The following is a 13,193-nucleotide window of genomic DNA, read 5'->3' on the forward strand; positions in this document are numbered from 1 at the left end:
AAATCACAAACCAAGAATTGTTGTCATCATTACCATCACCATGTGCTTATTTTATCCCTACAAAGTTTCCATCTGTCTTATAGAAACCAATTTCTCCAAATTTTCAGAATTCATTTCTTTATACCGAAAGAGGTGATTGGTTGTTCTGGGAGTTTCCAGAACAGATAGTTTTCATTTCGTGACATTACAGAACAACGGGCCACGCGGATAAGCTTCACGGGTCGCATGTGTCACTCGGGCAGTAGGTTGCTCGCTGTTGTTTTAAATTGTGACTTTCCAAATCAGCTGCAACCACTTCCCAAGTTTTCTTGTTGTGTCGTCGTTGTGCATGTCACTGTAAAGACCCCATTCCCTTCGGTGAAGCAAAGGTTTTCAGACAGAAGGGAGCGGCTCCTGATGAAGGGAGGCAGGGTTGCCAACTCCTAAAAACGTTTCCCCCCAAACTCAACTCATAAAACCCCTAAAACCCCTCAATGACGTCAGAAAGTCACGTGATCCTTTGACCGTGACGTCACACATGGGATTAAAGGTCACGTGACCATTGCTATTTTTCTCTGCTGAGTGAGTAATGTAATATAAAGTATTTTTATGTCATTTCTTATCAAAACCATGGGCTATAAAGGCTTAAAAAATGTATGTAAGTAAAAAGATAAATGAAACAATCGAAAAATTGCATTTCCGAAGGTTAAAAGAAAAACATTTTTACCTGATAAAACCCTAAAATTAAAACTCCTAAATTTACCCCTAAAAATTTTATCCCCCTAAAAAAATCCCATTCTAAAATTTCTCCCCTAAATTTAGGGGGGAAAACCCCCAAGTTGGTAACCCTGAGAGGCCCCTATATGGGGATGGGGTTCTACTCTGGCCTCGACAGATGGCAGCATCACCTATACAATGTAGGCATAGGCATGAAAGGAAGGGAAAGCCTCTAGAAACTCTGCGTCTATGGTGACTACTAGTGACCAACCAACAGGATTTTCAGATCCACGGATTTAACAAGCATGTATTGTGTGCATGGTATCGTCGGATCCCGAGAGCTTCTGACTCCGATGCCCTTTACTCTAAGCTGGCTACCCATGGCCCATTTCACAAGTTTTAGACTTATAGTGAAAGTAAACGAGCTGATGACTCCTTTTACACATCACATGACTTCCTTTTACTCCAATTTAATGTCATTTCTCCATTACTTTCAATTTTAATGTGATTCAATAGTTTACTCTCTAAGTATCACCAAAAAAAAAAAAAAAAATCACCAAATTTGTCGCCAAAATGGCGAAAAAACTTGGCGTCCAAAAGACTGGCGATATATCGCCAAGTGTCCGACAAATTATAACACCACTTGTGTTTACATCGAAATTAACAATGATTTCCCCCCAAAAAGGTGAAAAAGACCGCTTTAGAAACACCTGAATGCAACCAAAAGTAAAGGTGCATAACTAGACCCCACTAGGAGTCTACGTACCAAATTTCAACTTTCTAGGACATGCCGTTCTTGAGTTATGCGACATACATTCGCACATACGCACGTACGCACATACGCACATACATACATACGTACATACAGGCGTCACGAGAAAATTCGTTGTAATTAACTCGGGAATCGTCATTATGGACATTTTGCGTGTCTATACGTTCTTAGGCACTTATCCACGTGTGGTGGACTCGAAAAAAAAAAACAACCCAATATTCAGCCGGGAATTCATTCGAGTAAAATGGAAATGAAGATCGATTTTTGAGTGAAATTTTTTTCGCGTATACAATACTTCCTTTTTTGTAAAAGGAAATAAAAAGAAATACGTTTTTGATCTTCATCAATTCGTATGAGCTTCATTATTTTACCGAAATCAAAAACATATCCTAAGCTTAAAAAACTTAAAATGTTCAAAATAACAACCAGCAATCGTGAAAAACTGCTGCTTTCAGCAAAAGGTATTTTAACGTAGTATTTGATCTTAAATTTTTCTCTGTCTGAACAAAAACTTGACTATTGTTCTACTTAAAAAAAAAATCTTTCCAATTTTGGAATCTTATTCTAAAACCCAACTTTTATAACACTTATAAATGCACGTACGTAAATACAATTAGACCCTGATTCTTTGTTAGAATAGAACCAAATTTTGAAATCTTATGAGTTTAACATAAAACCTCCATTTACTTAAAAAATTCCATTACTGGTAATATGTTGAAGACGAAACGTGTGTTTCTTGTATATTTCGAAACAGAAAATAGAATGCAATGTATGATTAATTTTCAATTTTCCAACCCCATTCTTTTCATTGTTAAACAGAAATTGTTTATTTTGGGAAATTGCTTTCGAGTCATTACAAACTCGTTTCTTATTTTTCTATGAAATGAAATTGTAATAGTTCAGCTCAAATGACTAAGTACCAAAGTGGTAAATGGTAATAAAATTGCGATACTTTTTAAAAAATAAATATGATTTTCATGCGATAAGAATTAAAAAATAACAATACATTTTACTCTAAAATTTTCTTTTAAAATAATAGAGAGATAAAAAATTCAGGTGGGTGGGAAATATTTTGAAGACTGAAATATTTTAATCGTGAAAAAGTTAAACCTTCTTTAAATTTGTAGAAATATATGTAGGGATTTTTTATCTTGACTTTTGCCTGTAATTTCTTTTTGTATTCGAAAAAAGGTAGTTAAGAATATAGTTGGATTTTTTCCAGAAGAAACCAGCTCCGTCTGGGACAGTGGGAAAAAAAAAAAAAAAAAAACCCTCCAGAAGAAAGTGGTCGTAGATTTCCTGGAGCATGATGCTACGGTCAATGCTCAGCGGTATTGCAAATCCTTATTGAAGTTCAGGAATGCTATCGAACCGTAACGTCCTAGCAAATGTTCTTGCGATGTCATCCTATTGCAAGACAATGCTAGACCATACATAGCCAGCACACGAAAGAAATATCTGCAGAAATAGGTTGTCTGGAGCCCGATAGTCCAGATCTGTCCCCATGTGATTTCCACATCTTCGACGAATTCATAAAAGCACAGCGCGGACACCAATTTCAAACGGACGATGAAGTCAAGGTCTGCGTGTACAATTGCTTCTAACAGCAACCAAAGGATTTTTACGAGCACGGCATAATGCGACTGGTGGCACAATGGAATAAATGCCAAATAGTCTAAGGACAATTGCTTTGAGTTTTATTAAATAACTACTATGAAATCGCCTCTGACTTGTTATTTATCGACTGATCCACTACTCGTAATATATTGCAGTATAAGTAAACATTATGTGCGTCTCAATATAAAGTATCAGCATTTGAATGAAAATCCATAGCATTTAAGAAAGAATGTACGTTTTACGGGTCTGACGTTGAAAGTAACACCTGAAACATAATCAAATTAGTATTTGTAAACATTTTTTGTAAAGAAATTTTTAAAAGTAAGTCTAGTATCACGCCCGGCCAGGTAATTTCACAATTTCAGCTACAGAGTGGGCCTGTGTCAACTTTGTCAAGAGTATTTGTGTATAAAAACGTTTGGTGCATGCGCTACAGCCATTTTTAGCGAATTTTTAAGAGGTCATGACTGCTTTATATAGCAAAGTGAAATTTTAGAGTGACACTTTTTAATACAGTTTAAAACATTTTACAATGTGATTTAGCTGGAATAAAATTGATTTTGATTTTTCCTTTCGTCACTCATGTTTTGTTTTGCATTAATTTAGTTAATTTTAAATACTTTTTGCTTTTTATATTAAGATTGGTTATGGTACTTCAACTGGAGCATTTAATCTGAAGGAGTGGGGCGAATTGTCTGACTGTCAAATTAATATGCCCCAAAGCTGCTCTTTTTTTTCAATAAAAAATTTAATTCACATTTTTTGGTCATGATAGATTTTACACAGCATTTGGAGCTGCATTAATAGAGGAAGGAAGAATTATCTTTTGTTTTTCTTTGACATAAGATATTTTCTAAAAAGGCTTCTGCTTAGGTGGGGCGTGATACCCGGACTTACTCTACTTTGTATTAAGATACATAATGGTTACTTACATTCATAAATGCAAACATTAAAGTCCAAGATTAAAATTCCTGGATTAATGTGCACCATTGTTGCGGGTGTGACACATACGAAAAAAGTGTACCACCCCGCAACAACGGATTGAGCATTCAATAAAATCCTCATTAGAAAAAGGATATCAGTCCCAATGTATTTACGAAAGACAAGAAAATTTGAATAATTTCAGCAGTTTACCTAAAAATCCATATCGTGAGAAGTAAAAGTATTGAAAATCTCTTTTTTAGACGAAGAAAAATTTCTGAAATAAATAGTCTCTCTAAAAAATCCGTCAGAAGTAGGACAGCAGTCCAAAAAAATTCGTCTTTTAAATATGGACATCTCTCCCTTAAATTCGTTTCTAGCGTAAAGACAACAACTCCTAAATAATGTTAACAGCGCCTCTAAAAAACATAGTTAGAATAAGCATAACAGTATAGGAGACCAGGGTTAGTTGTTACAATTTTTTCAATATTTTTTTTACAATAAACTATTTTAAGTATTTACATGTGTGAGCCTTTAAAACGCATCTAGATTGTTTAACATTCATAACACATTTTTTAAAAAATGATTAGAAGCCATTACTCCTAAATATTTAAAGTCATTTGAATATTGTAACAACTTACCCCACCACGGGGCATATTGTTACACTATATGGATTAAGTTGTTACATGAGATACATATAAGTAATAAAATGAATCTTACACATTTTGTGGCTTATTCTGTTACAAATTTACAAATTCTTAACCACGTTAAAAATCAAAAACTTTTTGGCTTTAGAGATTTACTTCCCTAATTTACAAATTCTTAACCACGTTAAAAATCAAAAACTTTTTGGCTTTAGAGATTTACTTCCCTAATTTACAAATTCTTAACCACGTTAAAAATCAAAAACTTTTTGGCTTTAGAGATTTACTTCCCTAATGTCTTATTCTGATTAACTATCATCATCATAGTCATTGTCCGAACTACATTTTTTAATAGCATATAAGTTATCAAAATTAGCACATCGGTCATGTGCCCATTCAGCACAATTACGACATTAAAGCCATTTAGTTGGTTTTCTGGATTCTGAGTACAATTAGCGCACTCCATGCTTAACCAGTCTTCAGCATCTTCATCCGAAGGACGCACTGTTTGGAGGAACCTTTTTTGCACTTTTTTTTTTGTGTCTGGTCGATTTTTTCTCTGTTAGAGACAATTTCCTTTTCACAGTTTTTTGTTTCCCAGCTTCGGCTTGCAAAACGTTTTTTACTGGTGTATCTGTTAAAGTGGCGTTGAACTATGGTTTCCGCTTGCGGACCATCTTCACTTCTGCACTGTCTGCAGCGTTGGAGAAAGACCTACTTCCGAATAATACATTATTTATTATTATTATCATTGTTGTTATTATTATTATTATTATTATTATTATTATTATTATCATCGTCATCCAACTACAGTATTTTACATGAATTAAAGCATGCAATGAAATAGACCAGAAATACTACTCACCATCACTAACATATTTTTCATTTTACTGCAGAATCTCTGTAGTGTCATGAAATTTATTTCGTATTCATCGGCTGCCTTTCGTAATGAGCTAACTGCCATTACTTCTTTAGCCTCTTCCCGGTATGTTTCTTTAGGTGTTTTTCCCCTGTCCGTTTTGTTTTTACAGTCCCCCGCCAGGTCACATTTAAAAATAAAACAGAATATTAAATTAAAACATGCATGGGTCAAGTTGTTATTTGTAACAACTAACCCCAACAGAACTGTAACAACTTGCCTCATATGACGCCAATTCAAATCTTGGCATAAATTACTCGTATTATATCTTTGTAAAAAACTTTTACATTTGTTAGCACTTACCTGAAAATGTAGGCTTTCACGTGGTATAGAAATCAATCGTTATCTGCAACGGCATCGTCACAAATAGAAAAATAACAGCGGAAAGAAAAATTACTACTAGACTTACACAACCGTTTTTCTTGAGCACTGTCCCTGTTACTGACTGCAAGTACTCCAGTTACCGTCAGGGAATGCAGATAGTGCACACAGGTAAATTACCTGCATTCCCACTCATCTAGTGCAAGGAAAGTCGCTTTTTACCGGCGGTTAATTTCAAATTCGAATGTAACAGCTTACCCCGTGTAACAAAAACCCCAGTCTCTTCTAAATGTCTTCATTAAAACTTAACATGAAATAGCTATGTTATAGATTATCAGAAAATAAATATTAATCACGAAAGGGGAAAAAAATCAAATATTACTTTCAAAATTAGCTATATTGCAATTTTCGTATTACCCACTGTGTTTGCATGTGTATGAAACTGAAGTAGCATTTATGCTTCATGAATAGATTTTTAAACTACCAATGCAATTTTGTTTCAGCTGCTGTTAAAAGTTAAATACAAATTTCTATTGTTCAATTTCATTATTTTTAAATGTACACTCATTAAATCGTTTTTTCCAAATTGGTTCAAAAATATCTGTGTAACGCAAGCTGACGGCAAACGAAGCGTTAGTTTTCAATTAAAATTTTAATCAGCCTTTTCGTGTACCATGAAATGATCAAAAATTGTTCAATTAGTCGAATGCTTTTTTACATAGTCTAATTAAATTTTGATATGATTCCGCGTTGAGTTAACGATTCTGCGATGAAAATTCAATCTCATTTTATTTTTCTCTTATGTGAAGCAAATAATTAAACTTGCAGGACATTCCGAAAAAAAAAAAAAAAAAAAAAAAAACCTTATGGATAATTTACTTCGCTTAAACTTCACTAGTATATCGTTTCTAAATTTTCGTATTTTTTTTTTCAAGTTAACTTTTTAAATTGATGTCATTTTCACATATTTTTAAAAAGAAAGTAATGTGTCTAAATACTCGCAGTTTGAATTGAAAATGCGTGTTACAATTTTTAATTTTATTATAACACACATTTCTTTAGAAGCAAAGAGAACTACATAAATGTAAGAAATCAAAATAAATAACGATAAATTAAGCAAGTAACACTTTAATCTCTTCATTCATTTGGAAAATTTTCAAAACGTTATTCATAATTTTATTTAATGGTAATGTAACATATATAAGTAGGGGTGACTGTGCACGGTTGTGCCAATGTACGGCTGTTAAGCTACAAGTATGTCTTTCTAGTGAAGCTATGAAGAATAATGGGAGGCTGCCAGGGTAGAGAGGAGTTGGGTGTCTGTTTGAACGCGTTTGACAGTAGTGCGTTAGCCACCTCGAGGCATACATCTACATTACTTTTTACTGCTCAAAAGAAAGTATGGGCGTGGTTGCCCAATCGGTAGAGTGTCGGACTCGGGGCCGGAGGGTCCTGAGTTCGAATCTCGATGGTCGAAGATCCACCGTCGTCATTAAAGGGGACTGGGCGACGTTAAATATGCTCGTGGTCTCAATGTCCTCCAAGTGAAACGATACCTCTGGGGGTGCTAGCACCAGGTAGCTATTAGCTCCTGGTCTAGTTCTAAATTCTCATTAACTGTTCGATCCGGTGATGGTGCTGCCATCTATTGGTATAAAAAATAATGGAGGCAAGGCACTTAGTATGCAGTCCTCGACATAAATACAGCTGTAGTCAGTTGTGACTCGGAATCGAATATGAATCGAAAAGAAAGTATTTTTATCGGATTTCTTTCAATAGTTATTGTTGTACGAGAACAGATACGGTAATAAATGTTTTTATTAGTCTAATATAAGCATTAGTAGTTGAACAATTTTGAGTACTTTGAATGAAGACTAGCGAAAGGAAAAGTGAAAACAAAAAACACGATAAAATCTACGACGGAGTTCTCAGTGGTTGAGAGGTCAATAGCATTTGCTCCGGCAGTTACATTCGCCTCCAGTACTCCATATTTATTTGAATCTTTTTCGCTTGTGTTTCTCTCGTAATTTTTAAATTTAACATTATATTTTCAGTCATTCCTCGGTGATGATTTGTAACAAGTGTTACGACGAATCTAATGCTAGTTTACCTTGCAGACTATTTTTCAGTTTTTTAATCTGCGTCACAGCCTGGTTAAAAAGATTCTGCTACGGACCACTCGCCATTAACGGCAGTTCGCACCTGTGTGCATATCGTGTTGAAAATGCTACAAAAAGGTAAATATAATTCAATTTCTTTTATATTGCTGCGAAGAAAACTTCAACGAATTAACGTTTTCTATGATTTCTGGGTAGATTAGGACTTGATTTGAATGATATTGAACTATCATTATCGCCTTGGAAAGTGTAATTCAATCGTCAGGTTTAAGAAGGGAGTAAAGAGCAAAATATGTAAAAGTACTTTTTGAACTCTAAATTATCTTTATGCGTTGCTCTACATGTAAAAAAAATAAATAAATAAATAAACAAAAATCAGTCCTTATAGGCAGATATAGCAAACATTTGGTGGTCATTGAATGGAAACTATCACTTATACGATTTATCAAGCATTTGATTTTTGGACTTATTTCCTTCTTAAACCTGACGATTCAATTAGCAAGTCTGGGACACCCGTGGAAACGTTTTTAGTAAATCTGTCTAACTGCTTGCTTTTATTTATTATATTGAGCTGATTGCAAAAGCAAGAAATTCCTAATGTAAGAATTTTTAGGAATTCCTAAAGAAGCTGAGCCAATGGGCCTTGTAATTAACCTAGCCAAAACAAAAGTTATGCTTTGGAGATACTCCCAAAATTTTTCTATTGGGAGGGGGGACTATGAGTTTGAAATTGTTACAGTTTCATTTACGCAGGATCGTTGCTCTTTCAGAACAACGATATTCTTCTTGAAATGAAGAGACGAATTACTTCAGCTAATAAAGACTTTTTTTGGGACAAATTTACTCTGAGCAGTCTGTTTTAATCCGGAAAACAAAATTATCTTTCTATTCCGTTTTAGTTTGCGTCCCAGAGACTTGGACCCTGACTGCGAGGGAGAAACGGTTGTTGGGTACCTTTGAGCGCATAATACTAAAAAACAGCTTTGGAGGAATTCGGGAAAATGGAATCATGGTATCAATTCAAAATTTTACTACATAAGAGGTAGTTATGTCTTCTTTTGGAAAAAAATTTCAACTAAAACTGAAACATTCCATTTTTTCCAAATTTGCAGTTATCTACTTATAGTCCTCAGTCGACAGTATTTGCATAGTACTCTGAAAAAGTGTCTGTATGTGTAAATGCGCAAAGAACGAGAACTGCCAGGTAGAAATCTCTGAAAATTTTAGGTACTGCTATGTTTACCTTAACTACTAGCATGTTTACCTTAACTACTGGTATATTTACGTTAACTACTGGTATGTTTACCTTAACTACTGGTATGTTTACCTTAACTACTGGTATGTTTACCTTAACTACTGGTATGTTTACCTTAACTGTTTTTTGCATTCCAATTTAAGGCACAATTTTCGCTGAGTGTTTGAATGTGTGTGTGTTCGGGGGGGGGGGGGGGAGGAGCTAGTGGAAAATATGTACCAGCCCAGCGGTACGTAATACATTAAATATAGGCTTGTGTAAGTAGCAAATAACCACAAAATATGCATTTAAATTACAGAAAGTGATCGAAGATTATTGATTTATTGAAACCGAAATTCTTTAAACAGGGTATAAGAAAAGTGCTTGACACATTTTAAAAATTCATAAAAAATGAGCAAATTGTCGTATCAATATGCAGCTTGTGCCATAATACTTTATAGGTTCATAAATTTTTTTATGACAGCGAAAAAAAAAAGGTGGAATGGGGGGGGGGGGAGAAAAAGAGAAGGTACAAATACTCGCTGTATCGTTGCAGTAAGATTTTGCCTTTCTTATTATGACAGTTGTCAATATAAATTACTTATCATTACAATTTTTTGAGCAATCACATTGCTTATTGTCCTCATTTGACGGTTTTGATGTTCCTATGATTTTATTCCCCCCCCCCCCCGCCTCCCTCTGCAGCATCACCGTCGACCGGCCTCACGATGCTGCTCCTCTAGCGGAAAACCGTCTACAGGTTGCGTCCATTACCTACACACACGCACATACTTACACACACCTGAACACACACACACCTACATACCCACACACTCATGCTTGCACTCAAACACAAACACACACATACACACACGCCTACATACACACACACACACTCGTGATTGAGAAAAACATAATTTGAATTCCAGATGTCAAAAATTCAATTTTTTTTTCTTTTTTCTTTTTTTTTTCCTTTTTTTTAAAAAAGATATCCTAAAAATTCTCGAACCTGTGAAGTATTAATCGCATATTGTTACGACAATTTGTTGCTTTTCAATGATTTTTGAAAATGTGTCAAGGACTTTTCAGACACCCTACATTTTATAACTATTTGTAATTTGATGGTTATCAGACTATCAAAATAACACTAAAAACTACACCAAACTGAGCACATAGTGAAAACTGCATTTTTATTTGAAAGGGAGAAGTTAAATAGAAAAACTTTGAAAGCAGTCTACGTCAACATGAATGAAGCATCAGATTTCAATTAAAATCTAACTGATGTTTTCTTCGCCGCAAAGTAAATAAAAACAAGCTAATTAGGTTAATAGTTTTTTCAGAGCTAATTAAACTTCAATATTTGGTTGTTCAAAGCATCTAATCAAGAATATTCTTTTTTTCCCCCTGCTGTTCATTCCAGCGAGTTTGCCCTACAAGATTATTATATTTTTCTTTACGCATGAAAATGATCAATTTATTTATTATGAAAAAAAAAAGCAATTAATTGTTCTTAATGCTGAAAATATACTTTGATGGCTGCTTTCTTTTTAAAATTATTTTTTATGATGTAATAAATCCTGTATATTTTAAGAAAGATGTGTTACCTAAACGTAATAAACTAGATTTTTTGCAATGTATTTTAAAATGTAATAAAATAAAAAGGTAATTTCAATCCATGTGTAAAGATGTAGCCATACGTGAAGATGCAGTTCTTTATGAACTAATTTATTAAAAACTAGCGATACCGGCACAGCTTTGCCCGTAGTAGAAAAGTAAAAGATCGTTTGGTTCGCCTGTATATTTACAAATGATGGATGATGAATTTCTCGTCAATTTAGTATGTTAATTTTCCCGTCAACGTTATGATAATTTACTCGTCCGCGTTATGATAATTTACTCATCCATGTTATGATCATTTACTCGTCCATGTTATGGTAATTTACTCGTTCATGTTATGATAATTTACTCGTCCTTGTTATGGTAATTTACTCGTTCATGCTATGATAATTTACTTGTCCATGTTATGATAATTTGTTCGATAAAATGTTCTTAAAATTAGAATAGAAAAAGAACAAAATCGAATTTGCGAAAAATCGCTTAGAGGTGCTCACTCCTATGCTACGAACTAATTTTGTGTCAAATTTCATGAAAATCGGCAGAACAGTCTAGGCGCTATGAGCGTAAGAGATATCCAGAGATCCAGACATACAGACTTTCAGATTTATTATTAGTAAAGATATGCTATTAACAATAATTAATATACTTTCAAGGAATATTAACTTTAAGAAATTTAAAAATATGTAGTTTAGCACTTAGGGTAAAAAAGTGGCTACTGATGACCAGACAACGTTGACTAAAGAATTGCCTTAGTTTTGACCTTTAAGTCTTAAACGTATTTTTTGAGTCGAATCTCTCCTTTCATCTTTTCAACAATATTTCGGACAAACGTTTTCTCACATTTGTTTTTCATTTCTTCAATGCAGTTGAGTTTCACGACGAAATCGTTGTCATGATGAGGGTCATTTTTGTTATTACCACGCTTTTTGTAATCTTTCATTGAAGAAACATTTGTTCATCTGCAGCTGGTACGTCCGATTGTTCAATGCCATCAGCATTCTCAAATAATGATGAAAAATATTCCTCAACAAAGAGAGATTTTGTTGTCATGTAAATTATATGTCACATTCTGAATTATATGTCATCTGAAATTTTTTTTCTTCTTACACTTTTTAAATGTATGACTTTTTCTCGATGTTTTTCACTTTTTCAGTTTGTCTTTTCTTAGGATTGTTTTCTTTCTTCTTATTCCGAGCATCTACATTCATTATTAATTAGCATTAAAGGATTTACACTTAAACTTGTTATAATGCAAATTTGTTTTTTTTTTTTTTTTTGAGTAATTTTCGACTTTTTATTTGTTGATGTTCCTTTCCCCTTGGTTGATAACATGCATTTCTGACATAAGAATCAGGCAGTTGTTGTTGAGCTTTTGATTCAACGGTTCTATTTTTTTTGGTAGAGGGGGAAGGAGGTTAAACCTTTAAGAAAGTTTTTTTTCAATCCTACTGAAAAAAAGTTTTTGCATGTAAAAAAAATATTCACGTATTAATAAAACTAAATTACTGAAATAAAAGTGTCCATGACAAGTACTGCACAACGTCATGACAAAAGCAGTGGAGGATGTAGGCCAAGTATTTACAAGGGAAAGGGGGACTCGTGCTAAAGTATATAGGAGAGGGGGGTTTGAATACGTAAAATTTCTGGACGTGCTTGGGTGTCAATGAAAGCACCAAGTCGGAGCGGAATAGAGCACCTAATTTTGCATAAACGTTACTAATTAATTTCACAAGCAATGAGAGGAAGTAGTATTTCAAATATTTTCTTCAAAAAAAAAAAAAAATCAATAATTTGAAAGGATTGCTTTAATTGTTTACATTTTATTTATGAACTGTTTGAACACAATTTTGATGGAGGATGGATAAAATTGTCGACGGTTTCGGGGTTTTTTTTGGGGGGGGGGGGGGGAGGGGGGGGTGGCAGGTCATGATACTCATGACTCACCCCTTTAGCCACTCCTGGGCAAGAGGCGTAAGAAACACACCGCCTAATGCTGTTCAGAAATCTAGCTATCCAAAGTTACAGTTATGTTTAAAACAGGACTATTTTGTTACAAATGTTTAAGATATTACTGCAATATTAAGATTCAACGCATTGCCTTAAACAACAACTATTTATTTAATCTGTAACACTACTGTTTAGTTTCTGATCTAATACGCAGAGGTGTACCAACACTAGAAAAAAAAATTTCTCCACCCTGTAGTAAGTTAAGGTACAGGAGAGTTGGGAGGAGTGGGACAGATTTCAGTTTTTTTGCTTCACTTCCCTAATTTCGTCTAACCAAGAGTGCAGCACATAAAATCCAACAGTAAATTCTTTTAGCTTTGTAAAAAAC

The sequence above is a fragment of the Uloborus diversus genome, chromosome 5 (assembly GCF_026930045.1).
Source record: "Uloborus diversus isolate 005 chromosome 5, Udiv.v.3.1, whole genome shotgun sequence".
Lineage (NCBI taxonomy): Eukaryota > Metazoa > Arthropoda > Arachnida > Araneae > Uloboridae > Uloborus > Uloborus diversus.